Below are 6,000 nucleotides of genomic sequence, written 5' to 3'. Positions count from 1 at the left end.
TGTGAGAGTCACATTTGGTAGGATCCATTTGAGCAGAAGGGATACCAGTCATGATCTCATTCTCTCTTTCAGTTTTCTCAGGTACCACACTGGGGGATGACACCAAAGTTAACCTCATCCGACTGGGTCTTTCTGTCATGTTTCTGATTATCACCAGGACTGAAGCCTGGCATAGCCAGAAGGAGTCTCCACAAGGAACCACGTAAAGCAGCTGGACTTTTGTAGCGATATATGGTTCCTTAAACCCCAAACCCTATCATTAACACTTCCTGTTTCTCAGTAGGAGGGCCAATGGCCTTTTAGGTGAGATATTTCTTTACTATGTGTGACTGTCCTATTGATTACAGAAACACTTAGCATCTGCTTTCCCCGTTAAATACCAGTTAAAGCCCCAATAACCACGGGAGAAGAAGAAAAGCACACACTATAGTACTTTCTCAAACATCCCTAGATATAGATGTTGGGGAATGGGGTGGTATTCCTCTGGTGGAGAACCTGTGTTTAGAGGCCAGGAGAAATAATATTCTTCCTTTTCCTTCCGCCCCCCCACTGTGATCTCTTTCTGTCCTTCGCCCCACAGACCCCACAGCTGCCCAGGGGAATGATGGGTATTGATCAAATCAGACCCACTGACCCTGAACAGTTTCTCATGGAACGCACATTCTCACCTCTGTTGAGAATGTTGCCGCTCCAGGACAAGATGACGGCTTCCTCTTCTGTACTCTTCACCTGGGGCAGAGGACAGGCATAAAGATTAATCCAACAAAATATGAATTTATGCAACACATAACAATTAATCTTTCTCCTACTGGTCTACCATTTCCGTCATAAACCAAAGTTCCATACGTGTGTGGGTCTGTTTCTGGGATCATTATTTATTTGGTCAGTGTGGCTTTTACTGTGCCTTTTCCTGACCTCCTATGTTGTGAGCACTTTCTCAGGTACTACTGGAAATATGTATATATTCCTCATGAAGTATATGATTAAATACTTTGCCCTTTTTAAAAAAAAAATTAATGTTTATTTTTGAGAGAGAGACAGAGAACGAGCAGGGGAGAGGCAGAGAGGGTGACACGGAATCTGAGGCAGGCTCCAGGCTCCGAGCTGTCAGCACAGAGCCTGACGCAGGGCTCGAATTCACAAACCGTGAGATCATGACCTGAGCTGAAGTCGGACGCTCAACCGACTGAGCCACCCAGGCGCCCCTACTTTGTCCATTTTTTAATTTGGTTGTTAATCTTCCTGATACTGTGTGGTAAGAATATATATAATCTGGGCATATGTCCATTATTAACAGACACATCTTGCAAATATTTACCTCAGTCTGTTACTTCTCTTCGCATTTTTATTTTTTATTTTATTTTTTTTTCAACGTTTATTTATTTTTGGGACAGAGAGAGACAGAGCATGAACGGGGGAGGGGCAGAGAGAGAGGGAGACACAGAATCGGAAACAGGCTCCAGGCTCCGAGCCATCAGCCCAGAGCCTGACGCGGAGCTCGAACTCCCGGACCGCGAGATCGTGACCTGAGCTGAAGTCGGACGCTTAACCGACTGCGCCACCCAGGTGCCCCCAAATTAACATCTTTTTAAAGAAAGGTGCAATCTGCAGATATCTCATCTGTAGCAACTTCCAGACTATACGGTGTCCAAGTACAGGAGGAAAGCCTTCTGGCTTGCAAACCATTCCAGAGCGCGACACAGTGACTCATCGCCTGCACACTCCAGTGTGTGATCCCTGCAGATATAGGTGTTCTTTCCTACAACCACAGGACACCCCTTAGAGTCAGAACTCAACACGGATACACGGCTGCATTCTCGTACTCAAGAGCTCATTCAAGTTGTGCCAATGGTCCCAGGACCTCCTTTCCCAAGGAGAGAATCCAGTTCGGGGTCACTCAGTGGCCACACTTCCTTCATCTTCTTCCCTCTCGAATGGTTTTCCCTTGATTTTCGTGAGCTGAGATTACAGGCTAGTTACTTTGCAGAACGACCTCAGTTGGATTAGTCTCGTATCCACTCACATTCAGATTCAGGTTATCTGTAGGTCAACAGAACCTTCAGAAACATGATCTTGCCTCCCAGCAAGTGGTACACCATTTTGACTTGTCTTGTTTGATGGATGTTTGACACCTCTTTACTTTCCCTAAAGATTTCCTAGAGAATCCACTTCTCCCAGAGCATGTAATTCTCTACAGAGATTTGGTGCAGGGTTACAGAGGGGGTACCACACTCTGCTAGGCTGACCAGGGAGAACATTCCAAGGGCTCAGAGCCCATCCCTCAGGAGCTGCCAAAGGTGAGCCCTGAGGGGAAGACAGGATTTTCTTAGTAACACATAGGTTCTGAGCAAGGCGGGCCTGCTGACTTAACCCTTCCCTGCACACTTGCCTGTATTCTGGTTGTTAGAAGCAAGCCGCTACAAATGACCCGTGTTCCAGAAGAGGAGAATTCGACTCTAACTTTTGGCGTGATGAACAGAAAAGAATATATAGGCAGGTTTAAACCGTCGTAAGTCCAAAGTAACCACCGCAGGCTCCAATCTCCTAAATACGTATTAAACTAGGACTTAGAGCCCCCACTCCCAGAGACACAAACCTTCTCTTCTTTTTGCTTTTTTTCCTTCTTGCTTTTTATTTTTAAGTTCATTAATTTTTAAGAGAGAGGGAGCACGAGCAAGCAGGGGAGGGGCAGAGAGAGAGAGAGAGAGAGAGAGAGAGAGAATATATCCCAAGCAGGCTCCTTGCTGTTAGCACAGAACCTAACACTGGGCTCAGTCTCACACAGACTGTGAGATCACGAGAGCTGAAACCAAGAGTTGGACGCTTAGCCGACTGAGCCACCCAGGCGCCCTGCTTTTAATTTTTCCTTTTAAAAACTAATTAACTATTAATATTATTATTTTTGAGAGAGAGAGAGGCGGAGAGAGAGAATCCCAAGCAGGCTCTACACTGTCAGCACAGAGCCTAACTCAGGGCTTGAGCCCATGAACCAAGACATCATGACCTGAGTCAGATGCTTAATTGATTGAGCCACCCAGGGGCCCCACCTTTTTTGTTTTTTGTTTTTGTTTTTTTTACCTTTTTTGTTTTTAACAGTGCATGTGGCCTATTTTGGTTAATGCTTCATGCGTACTTGAAAATAATGTACATTTTGTAACAGCTGGGGGTAGCGGTGCTCTGAAAACGTTAACTAGGTCAAGTTGGTTAATCCTGTTGTTCTAATCTTCTTTAGCCTGATAATTTTGCTTGTTTCATCAATAACTGTGTGCAGATAGAAGTTTTCCATGATGGGAGGGCACCTGGCTGATTTAGTCGGTGGAGCACATAACCCTTGATCTCAAGGTTGTAAGTTCAAGTGCATGTTGGGTGTAGAGATTGCTTAAAAATAAAATCTTAAGGGGTGCCTGGGTGGCTCAGTTGGTTAAGCGTCCAACTCTTGATTTTGGCTCAGGTCATGATCTCAGTCATGAGATCAAGCCCTGAGTCGGGCTGCACATGAAGTGGAACCTGCCTAAGATTCTCTCTCTCCATCTGTCCCTCCCCATTTCAGGCTGCCTCTCCTCTCTCTCTCAAGAAACAAAACAAAAACCCTAAAAATAAAAAAATAAAGTCTTAATTAAAAAACAGGGAAATCTTTTTTAAAAAAGTTTTGCCATGAAAGGTGTGCCTGGGTGGCTCAGCTGGTCATGTGTCAGACTCTTAATTTCATCTCAGGTCACGATCTCACAGCTTCGTGGGTTCAAGCCCCACATCGGGCTCTGTGCTGACGGCACAGAGCCTGCTTGGGATCCTCTCTCTCCCTCTCTCTCTGTTCCTCCCCCACTTGTGTTCTTGCTCTCACAAAATAAATCAACTTAAAAAAAATGTGTTTTTTTCCCATGATGGAAGAACCCTCGTGAGCCTGGATGGAGGGGTGGGAGTGTTTCACGCACTTTTTAACGACCTTAATGAAGGGTCTCGCTATAGCCGTTCAAACACTCAGCAATGTGGATGACCTCATTTCATACCAGTCTCCAGCGTCTTTTCCATTAGCCAGGGAATTAGCAATATTCTCCACATCAACCGGTTTCCGTATCCTGAAACAGAATCCTTTGGTCCCAGTGCTCGGGGCTAAGAGGAGTCAGAACTGAGACCTGAGCTCGCACGCAATCAGAGCAGGACTGCGACACCAGAAGTACTTGCTTGTGGGGCTGTTTGTGCACGCCACCTGGTTCTCACCGTGGGAGCATGGGTGTGTCATGAAACTCACGGGTCAAGAGAGAGGAAGGAAGAGCAGGGCTGGCCAAAGATACCACCGTGGGGGGCTTCCCTCCTTCCCGTGGTTGCAAAACTGAAGCAGGCCCTTCGGGCAGGCTGCAGGGCCAGGATGATCTCTGAATTCCTTTGCCTCCTCCGCTTTGGTAAGTTCCTTGGACTGCTTGTACTGGGATTCAGGACAGGGGTGGACTGAGTAAGAGACGTTGTTAAGGTAATGAAGTTGGAAAGAAATACCGTCAGTATGCCTTCATTGGCGGCTTTAGACATGCTTCCTATAAAGTGATGGCAATATTTAAAACTTACATTTCATATCCATGACTGTGCTCTATGCCTACATGGCTTCCAGTTTATTTATTTTTAGCAACTCAGTATTTTTTATTTAAATGTAGTCACTCGGGGATGGACACTTTCAATATTCTTCCCCATAAAAAAATTTTTTGGGGGCGCCTGGGTGGCTCAGTCGGTTAAGTGTCCGACTACGGCTCAGGTCATGATCTCGCGGTCCGTGAGTTTGAGCCCCGCGTCGGGCTCTGTGCTGACAGCTCAGAGCCTGGAGCCTGTTTCAGATTCTGTGTCTCCCTCTCTCTCTGACCCTCCCCCGTTCATGCTCTGTCTCTCCCTGTCTCAAAAATAAATAAACGTTACAAAAAAATTTTTTTTGATGTTTATTTATTTTTGAGAGAGAAAGAGAGGGAGAGAGGGAGAGGGAGAGGGAGAGAGAGAGAGAGAGAGAGAGAGAGAAAGACAGAGCATGAGCAGGGGAGGGGCAGAGAGAGAGAGGGAGACCCAGAATTTGGAAGCAGGCTCCAGGCTCTCAGCTGTCAGCCCTGAGCCCAACATGAGGCTCGAACTCACGAACCGGGAGATCACGACTGGGCCACCCAGGCGCCCTTCTTAATTATTTTTAATTCCAAGGGAGCCAAGAAGTAGCCAGGAGTAAGAACAACTGGGTTGGAGTATCCTACTTCTATGGACTGAATGTCTTTGTTTCCTGAAAGTCCCCATATGGAAGCCCTAACCCCCGAGGTGATGATGTTGGGAGGTGGGGCCTTTGGGGGCTAACCAGGTCATAAGGGGAGTCTTCGTGCATGGGATTAGTCTCTTCTTGTGAGAGACCCTAGAGAGATGATCTGTCTTCACTGCAGGAAGATACAGAGGAAAGGGCAGCGGTCTGTAAAGCGGGAAGAATGTCTTCACAAGGATCCAAACACGCTCGTACCCTGGTCTCAGAATTTAGCCTCTAGAGCCAAGACCCCCCCAGTCTAGGGTCTTCTGTTAGAGCAGCGGGAGTTGACAAAGATGCAACAAATCCACCTGTGTGGGGGACAGAGGTGGATGGACCTTTTTCCTTTTTGAATATCCACTTGGATTCTGAGGTTTGTTTTAGGGCACCGAGCAATGAGCCTCATCCCGTCTGGAGTATCAAGGAATGAAAAACGACGATGGAAAAGATTGGTCCAAAAACCTTTCGATGCCAGAGCTAAGGCTGTCACTTGTTCCCTGCGGTGATGGGGCTTTCTCCATCTCTGAGCCAGCCCTTCATCCCATCAACTGGATGTGGGTGACAACGGCGTGCTATTGGAAGTGGGGTTCACCGTGTGGGAGGAAGATGGTGAGTTATGGCGAGTGTGCATCTTTTCACATCCTAGAAATAATCTTTGTGAGTCGTGCTTACACTGGGCACCCTGTCAGTCTGCCACTGTGCATTTGTTGAGGTCCTACTACATGCCGGGACCTGTGCAG

Source organism: Lynx rufus, unplaced genomic scaffold (genome assembly GCF_022079265.1).
Source record: "Lynx rufus isolate CCGP_SWC_20201006 ecotype Redwood Valley unplaced genomic scaffold, mLynRuf1.p SCAF_54, whole genome shotgun sequence".
NCBI classification, from domain to species: domain Eukaryota; kingdom Metazoa; phylum Chordata; class Mammalia; order Carnivora; family Felidae; genus Lynx; species Lynx rufus.
Note: the sequence above shows the minus strand (reverse complement) of the source record.